The sequence below is a fragment of the Nicotiana attenuata genome, unplaced genomic scaffold (genome assembly GCF_001879085.1).
Source record: "Nicotiana attenuata strain UT unplaced genomic scaffold, NIATTr2, whole genome shotgun sequence".
Classification (NCBI taxonomy): domain Eukaryota; kingdom Viridiplantae; phylum Streptophyta; class Magnoliopsida; order Solanales; family Solanaceae; genus Nicotiana; species Nicotiana attenuata.
This window is the reverse complement of record NW_017672202.1, coordinates 2985-25840: the sequence shown is the minus strand read 5'-3', so window position 1 is coordinate 25840 and position 22856 is coordinate 2985.

Below are 22856 nucleotides of genomic sequence, written 5' to 3'. Positions count from 1 at the left end.
TGGGCACACATATCCGGCCCTGCATCTTCAATATCCCGTCATCACCAATAGTCACATCTCTGTCATCACCGTGCTGAACCTTGTCTATCAGGACAAGCAAATGAGGATCATCATACTAGCGCTCTCTGATGCAATCAAACAAAGAAGACCGAGAAACCACACAAGCTAGAACCTGACCAGGCTCCAAAATATCCAATCTCACAAACCAATTGGCCAAAGCCTGAACATCAACTGCAAAAGGTCTCTCCCCAACAGGGAGGAGTGCAAGACTACCCATACTCATTGCCTTTCTACTCAAGGCATCGGCCACTACATTGGCCTTTCCCAGATAGTACAAAATGGTAATATCATAATCCTTCAGCAGCTCCAACCATCTCCGCTGCCTCAAAGTGAGATCCTTCTGCTTGAGCAAATGCCGGATAAGAAAGACAACCCTTCCCAACCATCCGCTGAGCCTTCAAGAATGAAATCATTCGACTGGGGACATAATCTAACGAACCTCACCACTCAATCCGTGGCAACCCCGGCATAGCCAACGTCACCATCTTAGCGTGACAGTCCAGAATAGCATGACACAGACACAACCAATCCATGCCCAATATCACATCAAAGTCAACCATACTTAGCAGCAACAGATCCAGCCTAGTATCTAGTCCCCCAGTCACTACACACGACCGATATACACGATCCACAATAATGGTATTGCCTACCGGCGTAGATACATGAACATATGAAACAAGAGACTCGCGAGGCGTATCCAAATAATGAGCAAAATACGACGAAACATATGAAAAAGTGGAACCATGATCAAATAATACAGAGGATATCCCTATGGAAAACTGAGATAATACAAGTGATCATAGAATCTAAAGCAATAGCATCGGGCCTAGCAGGGAGTGCATAGAAACGGGCCTGACCGCCACCTCATTGGCTTCCCCCTTTAGGGCAACCCCTAGTTGACTGACCCTCCACCCCGAGCTGGTTGGGCGGGTGACGAAGTGACTGGTGTTAAAGCCGAAGGCTGGCTCCTCCGCTAAGTTGAACCTCCCAAAAGGCGGGGACAATACCTCTTGATATGACCTAGATCTCCACACTCAAAGCAACCTCGCCCTGTAAATGGCGGTGGGGACTAAAGGGATCCCCGAGCACCGAGATGACCTCTAGAAGGACCAAACATAGATGAACCCTGAGCTGATGGTGCATAAGACGAACTCTGACCTGGAAGGGCACTGAGAGATGAGTGACCCTGCCGAGAACTGTGAGAACCATGGCCAGATGATGCACCACGGTGAACTGGACGAGCCGTCTAAGCATGCCTGTAGGGACGACCCCTGCCGTGGTGAAACTGACCTCTAAAAGGAACACCGCCAAAACTACAAGATCCCTGAGGCCTTTTGGTCTCCCTCTCAACTCGCTCCTGGCGGTGAACTGACTCTATCTCCCAAGCAATGTCAACCGCTTCCTCAAAATAAGCACCAGACACCCCCTCCCTTGTCAAAAGAATCTATAACTGATATGCGAGGCAATCCACGAATCTCCTGATCCTCTCCCTATTTTTGGGAACCAACCAAACAGCATGATGGGCTAGCTCAGAGAATCTCATCTCGTACTCCATCACAATCATGTCATCCTGACGCAGCTGCTCAAACTGTCTATGCAGCTCCTCCCTGCGAAACGACGACACATACTTCTCCAGAAAAAGAACAGAGAACTCCTACCATGTAAGGGGCACTGTACCAACAGGCCTACGCCTCTCATAAAACTCCAACCAAGTGAAGGCATCTCTAGAGAACTGAAAAGTACTGAATGAGACCCCACTGGTTTCCAAAATACCTGCTGTACGGAGGATCCTCTAACACTTATCCAAGATTCTCTAGGAATCCGCGCCTTCTGCCTCGCTGAAAGTCAGAGGCTGAAGTCTACCAAACCTCTCCAATCTACGCAGTTCATCATCAGGCATGACATGAAACACATAGTCCTGAGCAGCTGCAACCAGCAAGGCAGGTGGTGCCCCCGGTGTCTTATGTCCCTGTACCACCTGCTTAGGTGTGCGGGCGGTGGGAGTTTGAGCACCTCCCCCGGCCTGAGAAGTAGTTGTTGTGACCGGAACAGAGACCTCCTGCGCAAGACTGGTGCACACGGTCAAATTCTAAGCTAGAGCCTTCTAAAGGCCTGGGATAAAAATAGGCATGGCTGGTGCCTGAGCTAGTCCTGCTGGTGCACCTACAACCGAAACCCGATCCTGAACTAGGGCAATAGGTGGATCTGCATGTGCCGCCCAAGCTGCTGTGCGGGTTGCACCCCTGCCCCCGCCACGACCTCTACCCTGACCTCGGCCTCTCGTGGACCCAATCTAGCCATAAGCAACACAATACGGCCAATATACGCTAAAGGAACCGTTTCCACAAGAAAAACTACTAAATTAGACTCAAAATCCGAATCGACTCAAACCCGACCCCCATGCCCATGTCTCGAAATCCGACAAAAGTCACAAAACCTAAAATCCCATTCACTGACCTCGAACGGGTCTAGAAACATACCTGGAGCCTCAAATAGGTGTGGGTATCTACTCTGCATCTCCCGCTCGGTCTCCCAAGTAGCCTCCTCCACGAGTTGACCTCTCCACTGCACTTTTACTGAAGCTATGTGTTTCGATCTCAACTTTCGAACCTGCCACTCGTAAATAGCCTCTGGCTCCACATCATAAGTCAAATCACCATCTAATTGAACCGTGCTGAAATCCAAAACATGAGACTGATCGCCGATGTAGTTTCGGATCATAGGAACATGAAATACTGGATGCACACCCGACAATCTAGGTGGCAAAGCAAGCTCATAGGCCATCTCCCCAATCCTCTCAAGCACCTCGAACGGCCCAATAAACAGAGGACTCAACTTGCCCTTCTTCCCAAATCTCACAACACCCTTCATGGGTGAAACCTTTAGCAAAACCTTCTCCCAAACCATGTAAGACACATCACATACCTTTCTGTCAGCATAACTCTTTTCTCTTTACTGCGCCGTGCGAAGCCGCTCCTGAATTAATTTCACCTTATCCAATGCATCCTGAACTAAGTCTGAACTAAGTTTTAGTAGATTTGTTAGCTGACCATCCAAAGAAGGTGAGAATGGATATAGTGGATGAAGCTTCAGGTGTTACAAGAATAGAATGGGTTAACATTAAATACGATATGTTGCCTAGGTATTGTAAGGAATGTACATCCTGAGTTGTCACCTTATGATCAAGGAAACCAGACTGAAGAAACTAACAAGGAGCAGCCTAAAGTGAATCATAACCAACCTTTGATGATTTTATCATGTGGGAGAGTAGTAGGCAATGTGAATCCAGTTGGGGAACAATGGAAGGAAGCGAGGGATAATCGTGTGAAGAAGAATGGAAATCTAGCAGCTACAGGGAAAGAAATAATTCCACTTGGTCATAATCATGGACAGCAGGTGCAAGGTTCAGGTAATGTTTCTCAAAACAAGAATACACCGGTGCAGGTAATTGCCTCAACTATTGGTAATCAGCAGAACAATGGAAAGCAAATGGTACCAGTAGATGCTGGTCAGCAGATTCAAACAGCAAATAAATTTGTTGCTTTACAAGTAGAAGAAGTGAGTAATGAAGAGAATCAATTAGCTGTTGTAGAAGCTGTTGATGTGCAGAACACTCCTATTCAGAAGAAGTTAAATCCAGCTGCTGCAGGCTTTACTCCTAAATCTACTGGGGTGGAATCATCAAAGAGAGTTAATGTAGCTAATACTAATGGAGAAAGGAATTTATCTTAGGCAATTGCACCTATGGAATCTACTGCTCAATGGGTAAACAGAACTTTTTCAGTACCAAATGTAACTACAAATCAGTCCTGCCAAGATATTCCATCTCAGTCTCTAGATACAAGTGTGATTCCTGAGCAAGAAAACCTTGCAGATCGTGTGAACTTTGCTGGAGGTAAATTATGGAATGATCAATATGAAGAAGAATCAGATGAAGGAGAATTTCTTGAAGGACATGAGGATGTAGAAGAAGTACAAGAAAAGGATCCAGATGTTGAGGAACAAAGTGTGAATGGCAAGAATAGCAGAGTAGAAATACAAAGTGTGGATGGGGGTAACAATGTGAACACAACAGATAATCAACTTTTACAAATTGAGCAGCATAGCAATTCACCACATCCTTCTAATCCTGAAAATCCTAGTCCTGCAGCGATGATTGAGCCTATAGCTAATACTAAGGATACAGGGGATACAGGGGATCCAGGTGATCACAGTTCTGAATTACAACAACAACAACTAGAAAAAATCAGAAGGTGTTAGTTGTAGATTCAGAGAAACAGCAGGAACCGGGCACTGATGCACCAGGTGAAGGAAAAGTAGCTTCAATGCAGGAGGCTATAATTCCAAAAACAAGGGCTCCAACTGAAGAGGTGCAGAAGAAGAATGCTAATAAAAGTTTGATTCAGAAAACTATCAAGAACCAATTGATCAATACATGAAATACTGAAGAGGAAGAGCAGATACATGGAACTAAGGGGAGAGACATGGATGCTGAAACCACCATTCAAAACTTCATCAATGTAGCTAGGCAAGGTGACATCTCCCCTAGAACAAGGGACACAACTGGGTGCAAGTTCCAGGAGTGCAAACAAGGAGAACTCTCTCTAAATCAGTTAATTGATGATGAATGCACTGATTTGGAATATTAGGTCTGTTAACACAATGCAGGCCTTTGAAAGAGTTATTACAATGGATAGACAATACAACTTTGATTTCATTGCTTTAATGGAGCCCATGCAACAGACTAGGACTGTGGAACAGTATAGGAGAAGGCTAGGTTTCGAGCAAGTTATGGTCAATGTATCGAACAAAATATGGATTTTCATTGATCAAAAATATGATTTTGATATCCTCTTCAACATGGAACAACAGATCACTCTGAGGATGAAAGATACAGATGATCACAAGGTGTTTGTTATTACTATGGTGTATGCAAAATGTGATGCAATTGTGAGAATTGAACTGTGGGACACTTTATACTCATTGGCTGCAGATATGGACCTACCATGGCTTGTGGGAGGAGATTTTAATATGATATGGGATGAAGAAGAGAAATTTGGTGGCCTTCCAGTTCACATCAACGAAATAGATGATTTTAGGCACTGTATTAATACGTGCAATCTGTTTGATCTTGGTTTTAAAGGAAGCATTTTTACATGGTGGAATGGTCGAGCTGAGGAAGACTATATTTTTAAAAGGCTTGACAGATGTCTAGGCAATATGCAATTGCAACAGCTTTGGCCAGGTTTGGAGATCACTCACCTATCTAAGATTGGCTCAGATCATAGTCCCATGCAGCTCACCTACAATACGAGTGCTGGACCAATAAAGAGAGCGTTCAGATTCTTGAATCTATGGATTAAACATGAATCATTCTTGGATGTTGTTAAAGAAAACTGGAATGCTGGTTTTCATGCGAGTCCATTTATTTTGTTTAATCACAAGATGAAAAAGTTAAAAAAGGCTCTTTCTGTATGGAGCAGGGCTACTTTTGGGGATATACTTCAAAGATTAGCTAGCTTGGAAGAAGTAGTGAAGGTGCATGAGACTCAATTTGAACTAAATCCAACAGTTCAAAATCGTGAGAGGCTTCAAAGAGTGCAGACAGAGTTAATTCGAGTATGGGCATTGGAAGAAGAGTTTTGGAAGCAAAAAGCAGGTATGGCTTGGTTTAAAGATGGGGATAGAAATACTAAGCTGTTTCATGCCCATGTGAATGGCAAAAAAAGAAAGTTACAGCTGAAGAGAATTCAAGATAGAAATGGTAATTGGCTAGAGGATCAAACTACCATGGCAGAGGAAGTAGTACACATTTTCCAGCAGCAATTTCATGAATCCAGTGTTCCTACTGATTTTAGGATTCTTGATCATGTGCCAGTGATGATGAACGAGATACAGAACAGTGAACTAACTAGGCAGCCTACAATGGAGGAAGTCAAGAAAGTAGTTTTTGGCTTTAATAGGGACAGTGCAGGTGGACCTGATGGCTTCAATGGTAACTTTTTCCATGCTTGTTGGGATATAATTGGAGAAGATGTACTAGAGATGGTGAAAGCTTTTTTCAGTGGACAAGAACTCCCTAAATTTGTGACTCACACAAATTTAGTCCTATTGCCAAAAAAGAAGGATGTGCAGACTTTCTCTGATTTAAGGCCAATTAGCCTGAGTAACTTCTCAAATAAAATCATCTTGAGGGTTATACATGAGAGGTTGGTTGATATTCTCCCTAATATTATCTCTGATGAGCAGGCTGGGTTCGTTAAGGGAAGGAGTATGGTTGAAAATGTGCTGCTCACTCAGGAAATCATTACAGACATAAGACTTAGAACAAAAGCAGGCCCTAATGTAGTAATAAAACTGGATATGATGAAGGCTTATGATAGGCTGTCTTGGCTTTTTATTACTAAGGTGTTGAGGAAGATGGAGTTCTCTGAAAGATTTATAGGTTTGATCTTTGGTATTGTGTCTAACAACTGGTACTCAGTTCTTGTGAATGGGCAACCACATGGCTTCTTTAAATCTACTAGAGGAGTGAAGCAGGGTGATCCACCCCTACCTACCCTCTTTATACTGGCTGCAGAGGCAATGTCAAGGGGTCTAAATGCATTACACCATAATCTACATTTCTGTGGATTTGGATTGCCGAAGTGGAGTCCCAAGATCAACCATCTTGCATATGCTGATGATGCCATTATTTTCTCATCTTCAGATGCCACTTCTTTGAAGTTAATTATGGACGTCTTGAATGCTTATGAAATAGCCTCTGGACAGTTAATTAACAAAGCTAAATCAGCTGTATATGTTCACCACTCTACAAGTGAAGAAGTGGTGAGGAAAATAGAAAGAATCACTGGAATAGGGAAGCAGGAGTTCCCATTCATATACCTTGGTTGTCCCATTTTCTACAAAAGGAGGAAAATGGAGTATTATGAAGGTTTGATCTCAAAGGTACTGGATAAACTTCAAGGCTGGAAAGGGAAATTATTATCGATTGGAGGAAGGGCAGTCTTGATCAATAGTGTACTTCAAAGCATGCCCATACATTTGCTTTCTGCAGTAAATCCACCTGCTTGTGTGATCAATAAGTTGTATAAACTGTTTGCTAGATTTTTTTGGAGTAATTCGATTGATGGTAGAGCTAGACACTGGGCATCATGGGATACTCTTTGCCTACCTAAAGAGGAAGGAGGAGTTGGATTTCGATCACTACATGACACATCCAAGGCTCTCTTTTGCAAATTATGGTGGAACTTCAGGACCAAGCCTTCTTTGTGGAGCTCTTTTATGAGCCAAAAATACTGTAAAAAATTGAATTCCATTGTAGTCCCTTGGAGATATGGATCCCCTATTTGGAGGAAAATGTTGGAGTGCAGGGATCTTGTGGAGCATCAGATCTTATGGAAATTGAAAATGGGATCATCCCTATTTTGGTTTGACAATTGGACAGGTTTGGGAGCTCTTTATTTTGTGACACCTCTAGAATTTTTTGCAGATGAAAATATTCACAATGTGAATGATGTTATTACTGGTGGACAGTGGGATGAGGAGCAGCTTAGACAAATTTTACCTGATGAGTTAGCATCTCACATTCTGGATAATATACCATGTCCTGTTAACTATGAAGAACTGGACAAACCTGTTTGGTGCCTTGACACTAGAGGGATCTTCACAGTTAAGACTGCCTGGGAGTACTTTCGAAGGAGAAAGGATCCAGTTATCTCATATTCAAATATGTGGATTAAAGGCTTGCCTTTTAAAATCTCCTTCTTTATGTGGAAGCTATGGAAAGGAAAACTACCTCTTGATGATGCATTAAGGAGAATGGGCTACTTTATGCCCTCAAAGTGCTGGTGCTGTGCCTTACCTAGTGAGGAGACATTAAGCCATGTGTTTTATCGATTGTACACAACCTCAAGAGTGTGGTTGTATTTTTTCTCACATGCTGGGCTGTCTTTGGAGGGATTGAACTTGCACCAAGCTATAGTGAAGTGCTGGACTTTGAAGGTAATTCCTAGACATAAGCCTATCTTCTTAGCTCTGCCTAGTATCATTGTGTGGGAATTGTGGAAAAGGAGGAATAGCAATAAACATGGGGAACCAGTGTCCACTAATAGGGTGGTGTATCGAGTTTGTACAACAATACAATCTCTTATCAAGGTGAGGAAACCTGGGATTATTCATGTACCATATAGATGGCCAGACATTCTGAAAATGATGGAGGCTTATACTCCTAAGCTGAAAGTTAACAAGGTGTTATGGGAATTTCCAATGCAAGGGTGGACAAAAATAAATACTGATGGGGCATCGAGGGGCAATCCAGGAAGGAGTTCAATTGGTTATGTTTTGAGGAATGAGTATGGTGATCTCCTATATGCATATGGTAAGGAGATTCAGGAGGTGACAAATACACAAACAGAAGTTAAGGCTATTCTAGACGCTTTGAAGCATAGCATGGCTGGGGGTATATCAAATATCTGGTTTCAAACAGATTCAATGTTACTAAAAATGGTGATTGAAGGGGTTTGGAAACCACCTTGGATTATTGAGGAAGAAGTAAAGGAGATAAGGCAGCTACTGATACTATGCAATGGCAAAATAACACATATATATCGAGAGGGGAATAAGTTAGCTGATCACTTAGCAAAATTTGCTCTCGAGCATGGGGACATAAAATGCTATTCTTTTCATCAGATGGACACCCAGGTAGGAGGTTAATTAATGGGGATAAATTGCAATGTCCATACTTGAGAGTAAAGGTTTCGAAGCAATAGCAAAAGGGATGCAGAAAAGGGCAAATGAACTGGAGGAAAGTAAAGGAGCACACTTGGATCATCATATACAAATCCAGTTGGAGGAGTACATGGTGACCATACTTTTATCTAACACTGTTCTTTGTTTTGCAGGTACAACTGATGAATTTATGTTATATCCTTTGTTGGAAGTTCAGCTGGTGGTATTAGTGCTTTGCACTCAACCCAATGAATGGAAACCTAGGATATACATAGATGCAAAGAGGATCACAATGCAGAATCTTTGCAACAACAACAGGAGTTATAGGAAAAGAAAGTTAGCCAAATGTTGTATGGTGCCCAGAATTTTTAAAAGAAATGGGCAAGAGGAGCTAGGGGTATTAAGAGAGGGGGAGGAGATTAAAAATGCAGGGGAGCAGGCACAACTGGGGATTACCTTTCAGGAAAAAAGGAGAAAGAAGAATGCTATGATGCTCAGGTCTAAGAATGAGCATGGGGAGCAAGAAGAACTAGGAGAATTAGGAGAAAGAGGTAAGAATATCAAGGCAACACAAAGGGTAGTGCTCTATGGCTGGAGAGAAAGAGAGTATCGAAGCAAGAGCATGAACCTGCATATCTCACAAATAGGAAAAGGCAAATGTTTTGTGGCAGAATCAAATAGCTGGGATAGGAGTGTTAGAGCTAGGATGGGGCAGATAATGACAATGAGGAAATATGAGGCAAAGATAATTCAAAAAGGGGAGAGGAGATTGATGGGAGTTTTGGTTATCAAGCAGGATCAACATCTTCAAATCCATATGGAGGAGATGGTGTTGATCACTTTTGCCACTATGTTTTCTTTTTTGCAGGAAAAGCTAATGTGCTAGTGCATTGCCATTCCATTCTACTTCTATGGGTGGTATTAGCATTTTATGCTCATTCCCTTGAAGGAGGAAAGATGGTAAGCACAAGCATAGGAAGGAAGCATTGGAAAATTCTGGGAAAAAGCATGGACAAGCACTGGATTTGCAGAATGAATTGAGACTCATTGGCTCATGATAGACACAAAAATGTAATGCATCATTGCAATACACATCATGAGCTAACCAAAGATGAACAGGTTGATATATCAAGCAAGTAAGAGATACAAGAAAAGGGAGCCATACACAGCACAGCTGAAGGACTTTCAATTGCAGCAGGGCTCATTTGGCAGGAACATGTGGAGTACATAAGAGCAAATAGGGCTAACACCCTTATAGGGAAAGCTAGTACGATGCAGCAGGAGTTAATTAAAGTAAAAGGCTCAATAAATAAACAAGAAAATCATATCAAAAATCAGAGCAAAGAAGAGAAGAGAACATTAGGCAATCGCTGCGCAATAGCTAAAATGGGCAGAAGGAACAGACATGGTCGATTGAATACAGATGAATTTTCTGAGTTTAGGGCATGCATTGTGATGGAACTTCAGCTGGTGGTATTAGTGCTTTGCACTCATTCCACTGAGGTGATATCACAGGTATGTCTAAACGAGGAAGCAAGGAAGGGCAGTCTGCCATGCACAATTTATACAAGAAGCAATCACATGCAAAGGGAGCTTAACTATAATTTAGTCAGTCAACATTTTTCGACTGGAGATACAACAAATCATGAACCAGTCTCCTTAATACATACGACTAGGAGAACACATACAACACAAAGGAGATATAATATACCAAATGATCGAGGAACAAAAAAGAATAGCAACAGCAGCTGGACAAAGGGACAATTATGCAACCAGATGGAGCTAGGATGCAAATGCACACGGTTTCAAGACAATGTGGAGTGGAATACAGTAATTCAAAGACTTCATGGGCTAGTTTTTAATATTGCAATGTTTATTAGATCTTCTGTAATATCAATTTTGAGTACCTTACTCAACTTTGATAATAGGACTTATGTAGATGTCAAAGTTTATTCCATGCACTTAGTAGGACACCATGACACTTTGTTTGTTTTTTTACAGTATATAAATAAAAACTAGTCCTAGGCTATGCCTAAGGGATTGCTCAAAAAAAAAAAAAAAAACTAAGTCTGAGCCCAAAATCCTAGCCTCACCCGGCTCAAACCAACCCACAGGAGATCTACACCGCCTCCCATATAAAGCCTCATACATAGCCATCTGAATACTTGATTGATAACTGTTGTTGTAAGAAAACTTCACGAGTGGCAGAAATTGGTTCCGTGAACCCCCAAAATCAATGACACAAGCACGTAGCATGTCCTCTAATATCTGAATAGTGCGCCTGGACTGTCTGTATGTCTGAGGGTGAAATGCTATGCTCAACTCAACCTGAGTGCCCAACTCTCGATGTACGGCCCTCCAAACTTGTTGGATACTGCGTGCCTCTATTTTAAATGATAGAAATTGGCACCCCATGAAGTCGAAAAATCTCTCCGATGTAAGTCTCAGCCAATCACTCTGAGGAATAGGTAGTGCTCACAGTAATGAAGTGCACGGACTTGGTCAGCCGATCCACAATCAACCAAATAGCATCGAACTTCCTCGAAGTCTGTGGGAGCCCAACTACGAAATCCATGATGATCCGCTCCCACTTCTACTATGGGATCTCTATCGCTGAAGCAAGCCACCCGACCACTGATGCTCATATTTCACCTGCTGACAGTTGAGACACCGAGCTACAAACCCAACTATATCTTTCTTCATCCTCCTCCACCAATAGTGCAGTATCAAATCCCGATACATCTTTGCGGCACCCAGATGGATGGAATACTGTAAGCTGCAGGCCTCATCTAGAGTCAACTCCCGAAGCCCATCTACATTGGGCACACATATCCGGCCCTTCATCTTCAATACCCCGTCATCACCAATAGTCACATCTCTGTCATCACCGTGCTGAACCTTGTCTTTCAGGACAAGCAAATGAGGATCATCATACTGGCGCTCTCTGATGCAATCAAACAAAGAAGACCGAGAAACCACACAAGCTAGAACCTGACTAGGTTCCAAAATATCCAATCTCACAAACCAATTAGCCAAAGCCTGAACATCAACTGCAAAAGGTCTCTCCCCAACAGGGAGGAATGGAAGACTACCCATACTCATTGCCTTTCTACTCAAGGCATCGGCCACTAAATTGGCCTTTCCCAGATAGTACAAAATGGTAATATCATAGTCCTTCAGTAGCTCCAACCATCTCCGCTGCCTCAATGTGTTCTACTTGAGCAAATGCCGGATAAGAAAGACAACCCTTCCCAACCATCTGCTGAGCCTTCAAGAATGAAATCATTCGACTGGGGACATAATCTAACGAACCTCACCACTCAATCTGTGGCAATCTCGGCATATCCAACATCATCATCTTAGCGTGACAGTCCAGAATAGCATGACACAGACACAACCAATCCATGCCCAATAACACATCAAAGTTAACCATACTTAGCAGCAACAGATCCAGCCTAGTATCTAGTCCCCCAGTCACTATGTACGACCGATATACACGGTCCACAATAATGGTATTGCCTACCGGCGTAGATACATGAACATATGAAACAAGAGACTCGCGAGGCGTATCCAAATAATGAGCAAAATACGACGACACATATGAAAAAGTGGAACCATGATCAAATAATACAGAGGATATCCCTATGGCAAACTGAGATAATACAAGTGATCATAGAATCTAAAGCAATAGCATCGGGTCTAGCAGGGAGTGCATAGAAACGGGCCTGACCGCCACCTGATTGGCTTCCCCCTTTAGGGCAACCCCTAGTTGACTGACCTCTACCCCGAGCTGGCTGGGCGAGTGACAAAGTGACTGGTGCTAAAGCCGAAGGCTGGCTCCTCCGCTGAGTTGAACCTCCCAAAAGGCGGGGACAATACCTCTTGATATGACCTAGATCTCCACACTCAAAGCAACCTCGCCCTGTAAATGGCGGTGGGGACTAAAGGGAGCCCTAAGCACCGGGATGACCACTAGAAAGACCAAACATAGATGAACCCTGAGCTGATGGTGCATAAGACAAACTCTGACCTGGAAGGGCACTGAGAGATGAGTGACCCTACCGAGAACTGTGAGAACCATGGCCAGATGATGCACCACGGTGAACTGGATGAGCCTTCTGAGCATGCCTGTAGGGACGACCGCTGTCGTGGTGAAACTGACCTCCAAAAGGAACACCACCAAAACTACAAGATCCCTGAGGCCTTTTGGTCTCCCTCTCAACTCGCTCCTAGTGGTGAACCGACTATATCTCCCAACCAGTGTCAGCCGCCTCCCCAAAATAAGCACCAGACACCCTCTCCCTTGTCAAAAGAATCCGTAACAGATATGCGAGGCAATCCACGAACCTCCTGATCCTCTCCTTATTTATGGGAAACAACCAAACAGCATGACGGGCTAGCTCAGAGAATCTCATCTCGTACTCCATCACAATCATGTCATCCTAACGCAGCTGCTCAAACTGTCTATGCAGCTCCTCACTGCGAGACGACGGCGCATACTTCTCCAGAAAAAGAACGGAGAACTCCTACCATGTAAGGGGCGCTGCACCAACAGGCCTACGCCTCTCATAAGCCTCCAACCAAGTGAAGGCAGCTCTAGAGAACTGAAAAGTACTAAATGAGACCCCACTGGTCACCAAAATACCTGCTGTACGGAGGATCCTCTGACACTTATCCAAGATACCCTAGGAATCTGCGCCCTCTGCCTCGCTGAAAGTCAGAGGCTGACGTCTACCAAACCTCTCCAATCTACGCAGTTCATCATCAGGCATGACATGAAACACACAGTCCTGAGCAGCTGTAACCAGCTGGGCAGGTGGTGCCCCCGGTGTCTTATGTCCGTGTACCACCTGCTTAGGTGTGCGGGCGATGGGAGTTTGAGCACCTCCCCCGGCCTGAGAAGTAGTTGTTGTGACCAGAACAGAGACCTCCTACGCATGACTGGTGCACACGGTCAAATTCTGAGCTAGAGCCTTCTAAAGGCATAGGATAAAAATAGGCATGGCTGGTGCCTGAGCTAGTCCCGCTGGTGCACCTACAACCGAAACCCGATCCTGATCTAGGGCAACAGGTGGATCTGCATGTGCCGCCCAAGCTGCTGTGCTGGCTGCACCCCTGCCCCTGCCACGACCTCTACCCTGACCTCGGCCTCTCGCGGCCCTAATCTAGCCATAAGCAACACAATAAGACCAATATTCGCAAAAGGAACCGTTTCCACAAGAAAAACTACTAAATTAGACTCAAAATCCGAATCGACTCAAACCCGGCCCCCGTGCCCATGTCTCGAAATCCGACAAAAGTCACAAAACCTAAAAGCCCGTTCACTGACCTCGAACGGGTCTAGAAACATACCTGGAGCCTCAAATAGGTGTGGGTATCTGCTCCGCATCTACCGCTTGTCTCCCAAGTAGCCTCCTCCACGAGTTGACCTCTCCACTGCACTTTTATTGAAGCTATGTGTTTCGATCTCAACTTTCGGACCCGCCACTCGTAAATAGCCTCTGGCTCCATATCATAAGTCAAATCACCATCTAATTGAACCGTGCTGAAATCCAAAACGTGAGACCGATCGCCGATGTAGTTTCGGATCGTAGAAACATGAAATACTGGATGCATTCCCGACAATCTAGGTGGCAAAGCAAGATCATAGGCCACCTCCCCAATCCCCCAAAGCACCTCGAACGACCCAATAAACAGAGGACTCAACTTGCCCTTCTTCCCAAATCCCACAACACCCTTCATGGGTAAACCTTTAGCAAAACCTTCTCCCAAACCATGTAAGACACATCACATACGTTTCTATCAGCATAACTCTTTTGTCTTGACTTTGCCGTGCGAAGCCGCACCTGAATTAACTTCACCTTATCGAATGCATCCTGAACTAAGTCTGAGCCCAAAATCCTAGCCTCACCTTATCGAATGCATCTGGATACTTGATTGATAACTGTTGTTGTAAGCAAACTCCACGAGTGGCAAAAATTGGTCCCGTGAACCCCCAAAATCAATGACACAAGCACGTAGCATGTCCTCCAATATCTGAATAGTGCGCTCGGACTGTCTGTCTGTCTGAGGGTGAAATGCTATACTCAACTCAACCTGAGTGACGAACTCTCGCTATACGGCCCTCAAAACTTGTGATGTATACTGCGTGCCTCTATTTTAAATGATAGAAACTGACACCCCCATGAAGTTGAAAAATCTCTCCGATGTAAGTCTCAGCCAATCACTTTGAGGAATAGGTAGTGCTCACAGTAAAGAAGTGCGCGGACTTGGTCAGCCAATCCACAATCAACCAAATAGCATCGAACTTCCTCGAAGTCTGTGGGAGCCCAACTACGAAATCCATGATGATCCGCACCCACTTCTATTATGGGATCTCTATCTGCTGAAGCAAGCCACCCGACCTCTGATGCTCATATTTCACCTGCTGACAGTTGAGACACCGAGCTACAAACCCAACTATATCTTTCTTCATCCTCCTCCACCAATAGTGCAGTATCGAATCCCGATACATCTTTGCGGCACCCAGATGGATGGAATACTGTAAGCTGCGGGCCTCATCTAGAGTCAACTCCCGAAGCCCATCTACATTGGGCACACATATCCGACCCTGCATCTTCAATATCCCGTCATCACCAATAGTCACATCTCTGTCATCACCGTGCTGAACCTTGTCTTTTAGGACAAGCAAATGAGGATCATCATACTGGCGCTCTCCGATGCAATCAAACAAAGAAGACCGAGAAACCACACAAGCTAGAACCTGACTAGGCTCCAAAATATCCAATCTCACAAACCAATTGGCCAAAGCCTAAACATCAACTGCAAAAGGTCTCTCCCCAACAGGGAGGAATGCAAGACTACCCATACTCATTGCCTTTCTACTCAAGGCATCGGCCACTATATTGGCCTTTCCCAGATAGTACAAAATGGTAATATCATAGTCCTTCAGCAGCTCCAACCATCTCCGCTGCCTCAAAGTGAGATCCTTCTACTTGAGCAAATCTCGGATAAGAAACAAAACCCTTCCCTACCATCCGTTGAGCCTTCAAGAATGAAATCATTCGACTGGGGACATAATCTAACGAACCTCACCACTCAATCCGTGGCAATCCAGGCATAGCCAACGTCACCGTCTTAGCGTGACAGTCCAGAATAGCATGACACAGACACAACCAACCCATGCCCGATATCACATCAAAGTCAACCATACTTAGCAGCAACAGATCCAGCGTAGTATCTAGTCTCCCCAGTCACTACACACGATCGATATACACGGTCCACAATAATGGTATTGCCTACCGGCGTAGATACATGAACATATAAAACAAGAGACTTGCGAGGCGTATCCAAATAATGAGCAAAATACGACGACACATATGAAAAAGTGGAACCATGATCAAATAATATAGAGGATATTCCTATGGCAAACTGAGATAATACAAGTGATTGTAGAATCTAAAGCAATAGCATCGGGTCTAGCAGGGAGTGCATAGAAACGGATCTGACCACCACCTGATTGGCTTCCCCTTTTAGGGCAACCCCTAGTTGACTGACCTCCACCCCGAGCTGGTTGGGCGGGTGATGAAGTGACTGGTGCTAAAGCCGAAGGCTGACTCCTCCGCTGAGTTGAACCTCCGAAAAGGTGGGGACAATACCTCTTGATATGACCTAGATCTCCACACTCAAATAAACCTCGCCCTGTAAATGGTGGTGGGGACTAAAGGGAGCCCCGAGCACCTGGATGACCGCTAGAAGGACCAAACATTGATAAACCCTGAGTTGATGGTGCATAAGACGAACTCTGACCTGGAAGGGCACTGAGAGATGAGTGACCTTGCCGAGAACTGTGAGAACCATGGCTAGATGATGCACCACGGTGAACTGGACGAGCCATCTGAGCATGCCTGTAGGGACGACCCCTGCCGTGGTGAAACTGACCTCCAAAAGGAACACCACCAAAACTACAAGATCCCTGAGGCCTTTTGGTCTCCCTCTCAACTCGCTCCTGGCGGTGAACCGACTCTATCTCCCAAGCAATGTCAACTGCCTCCTCAAAATAAGCACCAGACACCCTCTCCATTGTCAAAAGAATCCGTAACTGATATGCGAGGCAATCCAAAATCTCCTGATCCTCTCCCTATTTCTCGGAACCAACCAAACAACATGACGGGCTAGCTGAGAGAATCTCATCTCGTACTCCATCACAATCATGTCATCGTGATGCAGCTGCTCAAACTTTCTATGCAGCTCCTCCCTGCGAGACGACGGCACATACTTCTTCAGAAAAAGAACGGAGAACTCCTACCATGTAAGGGGCGCTGCACCAACAGGCCTACGCCTCTCATAAGCCTCCAACCAAGTAAAGGCAGCTCTAGAGAACTGAAAAGTACTGAATGAGACCCCACTGGTCTCCAAAATACCTGCTGTACGGAGGATCCTCTGACACTTATCCAAGATACCCTAGGAATCTGCGCCCTCTGCCTCGCTGAAGTCAGAGGATGAAGTCTACCAAACCTCTCCAATCTACGCAGTTCATGATCAGGCATGACATGAAAACATAGTCCTGAGTAGCTGCAACCAGCCGGGCCGGTGGTGCCCTCGGTGTTTTATGTCCCTGTACCACCTGCTTAGGTGTGCGGGCGGTGGGAGTTTGAGCACCTCCCCCGCCCTGAGAAGTAGTTGTTGTGACCGGAACAGAGACCTCCTGCGCAAGACTGGTGCACACGGTCAAATTCTGAGCTAGAGCCTTCTAAAGGATTGGGATAAAAATAGGCATGGCTGGTGCACCTACAACCGAAACCCGATCCTGAACTAGGGCAATAGGTGGATCTGCATGTGCCGCCCAAGCTGCTGTGCGGGCTGCACCCCTGCCCCTGCCACGACCTCTACTCTGACTTCGGCCTCTCGCGGCCCCAATCTAGCCATAAGCAACACAATACGACCAATATATGCTAAAGGAACCGTTTCCACAAGAAAAACTACTAAATTAGACTCAAAATCCGAATCGACTCAAACCCGGCCCCCGTGCCCATGTCTCGAAATCCGACAAAAGTCACAAAACCTAAAAGCCCATTCACTGACCTCGAACGGGTCTAGAAACATACCTGGAGCCTCAAATAGGTGTGGTTATCTACTCCGCATCTCCTGCTCGGTCTCCCAAGTAGCCTCCTCTACGAGTTGACCTCTCCACTGCACTTTTGCTGAAGCTATGTGTTTCAATCTCAACTTTCGGATCTGCCGCTCGTAAATAGCCTCTGGCTCCACATCATAAGTCAAATCACCATCTAATTGAACCGTGCTGAAATCCAAAACATGAGAGTGATCGCCGATGTAGTTTCGGATCATAGAAACATGAAATACTGGATGCACACCCGACAATCTAGGTGGCAAAGAAAGATCATAGGCCACCTCCCCAATCCTCCGAAGCACCTCGAACGACATAATAAAAAGAGTACTCAACTTGCCCTTCTTCCCAAATCTTACAACACCCTTCATGGGTGAAACCTTTAGCAAAACCCTCTCCCAAACCATGTAAGACACATCACATACCTTTCTGTCAGCATAACTCTTTTGTCTTGACTGTGCCATGCAAAGCCGCTCCTGAATTAATTTCACCTTATCCAATGCATCCTGAACTAAGTCTGAGCCCAAAATCCTAGCCTCACCCGGCCCAAACCAACCCACAGGAGATCTACACCGCCTCCCATATAAAGCCTCATACATAGCCATCTGAATACTTGACTGATAACTGTTGTTGTAAGCAAACTCCACGAGTGGCAGAAATTGGTCCCGTGAACCCCCAAAATCAATGACACAAGCACGTAGCATGTCCTCCAATATCTGAATAGTGCGCTTGGACTGTATGTCTGAGGGTGAAATGCTATGCTCAACTCAACCTGAGTGCCCAACTCTCGCTGTTCGGCCCTCCAAACTTGTGATGTATACTGCGTGCCTCTATTTTAAATGATAGAAACTGGCACCCCATGAAATCGAAAAATCTCTCCGATGCAAGTCTCAGCAAATCACTCTGAGGAATAGGTGGTGCTCATAGTAATGAAGTGCACGGACTTGGTCAGCCGATCCACAATCAACCAAATAGCATCGAACTTCCTCGAAGTTTGTGGGAGCCCAACTACGAAATCCATGATTATCCGCTCCCACTTCTACTATGGGATCTCTATCTGCTGAAGCAAGCCACCCGACCTCTGATGCTCATATTTCACCTGCTGACAGTTGAGACACCGAGCTACAAACCCAACTATATCTTTTTTCATCCTCCTCCACCAATAGTGCAGTATCAAATCCCGATACATCTTTGCGGCACCCAGATGGATGGAATACTGTAAGCTGCGGGCCTCATCTAGAGTTAACTCCCAAAGCCCATCTACATTGGGCACACATATCCGGCCCTGCATCTTCAATACCCCGTCATCACCAATAGTCACATCTCTTTCATCACCGTGCTGAACCTTGTCTTTCAGGACAAGCAAATGAGGATCATCATACTGGCGCTCTCTGATGCAATCAAACAAAGAAGACCGAGAAACTGTCACACCTCCTTTTTTCTACCACACCCGCAGAAGAAGGTATAATAAAGGGAGTTATTTCCAACTTGAAGTGACAATCGGAACAGGATTTATTATTAAAGTTTCAGGGTCGCCACTTAGGAGATTAATGGTGTCCCAAGTCACCGGTTAAATCCCGACCTGAGGAGATTATGACTCTGTTATCAGTCTGCGAACCAGAAATCCAGGTAAGGAATTCTGTTAACCTGGGAGAAGGTGTTAGGCATTCCCGGGTTCCGTGGTTCTAGCACGGTCGCTCAACTGTTGTGATTGATTTTATCTGATTTCAAAACATGTTCTAACTTATGTGCCTTTTATTATTAAACCGCCTTTATTGTTGTTTTTAAAAAAAATTGCAACGTCGGGAAAATGCGTCTCGAACCACGTCGCACCAGTGCACCCGTGGTTGTCAACACATTTCAACTTCGTTGAGATTCGGATTTGGGTCACATAAATGTGCACCCGCATTTAGGAAAGTAATTTTATTAGAATCGCGTTCCTAAAGAGACTATCGCATTATTATCTTTGGGGAAGGCCGTGAAATTCACTAAACAACCCATCCCGAAATCTAGGTATTTTAGTATAAACATTTATCGAGGGCCCCGCAATTTTGCATTGTATTTNGTGATTTAATAACTTATTTGACCTAACAAAGAAAAGCAAATAACACTATTTTTGTTCAAATTTCCAATTTAAAACAAACGGCCGGTTTTGCAGTTACGGCCTTTCAGCACTTCGGGGAGAAGATTTTAAGGCTGTACCCGTTGACCGTTGGGAAATGACTCAAGATGGCCATTTTTGCACAAACAGCCTTCCGACGCCCGTTTGGGGACATTCGGCTATTTTTGACAAAACGGCACCCCCTGATTTATTTATGACAAGAATAAAAATTGACATTTTTTGGCTATTTTTTCAAAAGGGTGGTTGGACCCGATGAGGGTTGCCTACGTATCTCACATCCGGTGAGAATCAAACCTGCGTAGTTCGGGAAAATAAACCTAATTATTTTGAAAACATCCCTAATTTGAAAAATAACTTTTTTTTGGTTTTTGTTGGCAAATTCACTTTTCTGAAAGCAAGACTCTTTTTATATTTTCTTTTTAGTGGTAAATAAAATGAACTAATTTGAAAATAAAACCCTTTTGTTTTTCTTTTCCATTGGCAAACAAAAATTACTTTTCTTCTTTTCTTTCATTTTCAAAAATCCGGCAGCATTTCGGCACTACTTGGCCATTTTTTCTAGTATAGGTAATTAACTCTCCACACTGCTATTTGCTCTTTCCTCTCTTTTTGTTTTTCCAAATATTTAAAGCCGGTCAGCATGTGAGTCCAAACAGATAAATGCACAAGTAGGATGCATCAGGATGGTCCATTATTCCGGGTACACCTGTCCTAGACGGACCCAACCCCTGTGTTGAGTCCCCTAAGTCAAAATGCACGTGATGCAGGTAAGCGTTCCTACTAGGGATCCGGCATGGAGTCAAGTTCTTCTAGGTTCAAAACCTGGGTATGTGTTCTAGACTGTGTACCCGAGCGGACAACTCGAGTCGAGGAGGGGGCTACGTACCGGGGACCCGCGGGATCGTCCGGCTTAGTAACTTGTCCGGCCTCTGTCTTATTTCAAGGTATTGACACTAACAAAATAGGGAGTCTCCACCAGTGAGCACATCCCCGGGGGTGAGGAGAGAAGGGTTTCGGCACAGTTTATATATACAGTTCAGATAATATCAAAGAGGTAAACATTTAGCACGTTAAGCATGAAACATGTAAGAAAATCAGATAAAGCCAAATACAACAATATATCTAAGCTCGAATTCTGAACCCTGAACCCTGGTCTGCGAAACCAGAGATTCTGGGTTCGTTCCCCAGCAGAGTCGCCAGAGCTGTCACACCTCCTTTTTTACTTACTACACCCTGGAAGGGTATAATAAAGAGAGTTATTTCCAACTTGAAGTGACAATCAAAACGGGATCATTATTAAGATTCAGAGTTGCCACTTGGGAGATTTATGGTGTCCCAAGTCACCGGTCGAATCCCGAATCGAGGAAAATATTGACTCTGTATAACAGTCCGCGAACCAGAAATCCAGGTAAGGAATTCTGTTAACCCGGGAGAAGGTGTTAGGCATTCCCGGATTCCGTGGTTCTAGCACGGTCGCTCAACTGTTGTGATTGATTTTATCTGATATCAAAACATGTTCTAACTTATGTGCCTTTTATTAGTAAACCACTTTTATTGTTGTTTTTAATAAGAATTGCAACGTCGTGAAAATGCGTCTCGAACCACGTCGCACCAGTGCACCCGTGGTTGTCAACACATTTCAACTTCGTTGAGATTCGGATTTGGGTCACATAAATGTGCACCCGCATTTAGGAAAGTAATTTTATTAGAATCGCGTGCCTAAAGAGACTATCGCGTTATTATCTTTGGGGAAGGCCGTGAAATTCACTAAACAACCCATCCCGAAGTCTAGGTATTTTTGTATAAACATTTATCGAGGGCCCCGCAATTTTGCATTGTATTTGGCGAGGCTCGTCTCGTTTATTATTTAAAGACTAGTCCTGAAGTAAACTACGACTTTCCATTTATTTATCTCTAACAACACGAGAAAAGGTCCTAATTAGTCAATAGACGTAAACAGACAAAATTCCCAATAGAAAACAGGCGTTGGGCCTGATATTAGCCCAAATCGGACAAGCATATCAGGCTGCGTTGGGATGATCAGAAGATCGAATCCCTGGAGCTGGCGAACCACTGCTTTGCTCAAACCTTTGCCCACCGAAATTATTTCGAACTCTTATGAGACAACAAAGTAAGCAATGTATTCTTATTCAAGTTAACAGAATATTGATTACAAGTTACGAGCCTAAATTCATACCTTGTCCATATCTAATTATCAAACAACCAACAATATATTCATATTCAACTAATTAACTTACTACTGACCTAGAATTGGCAACGCTTGCCTTAAAACAGTGTACTCAGGGAAACACAGGTTTTGACATTGAAAATTAGCCTGCTTATATTAACCATTGCATTACGAACTTTTAAACTACTTCTGACTTTTAAACTTTAAACAAAAAAAATGCGAAACAAGTCTAACTACAGCTGATAGCTTCAAATTAACAGTCCAAACAATGTCATTAACCACTGAAAATAGACATTAGATTCTAACATGTGAATTGCCATAATCAGAATTAAAATTCATTGCACAGTCCAGATGTACAATCCAGTTATACAGCCCAGGGTTTACATACATACAAATCGATTCGACATTATGCTGCGCGATTAAATCTAACGCCTATATAACTACAATGCACCACAACCGGGCAGCATTTTTCAGGCTCAAACAAGTGAATATTTGTATTCCATTTCAAGCTAAAAGGTTACAGCAAGGCAGATTCAAATGTGTACCTGGTAATTGCAAATAAGAAAAGGAAAAGATCAGCAGCAGTGATAGTTCTCAACAGCAACCCAAGAATAAGTTAAAACCCAGTA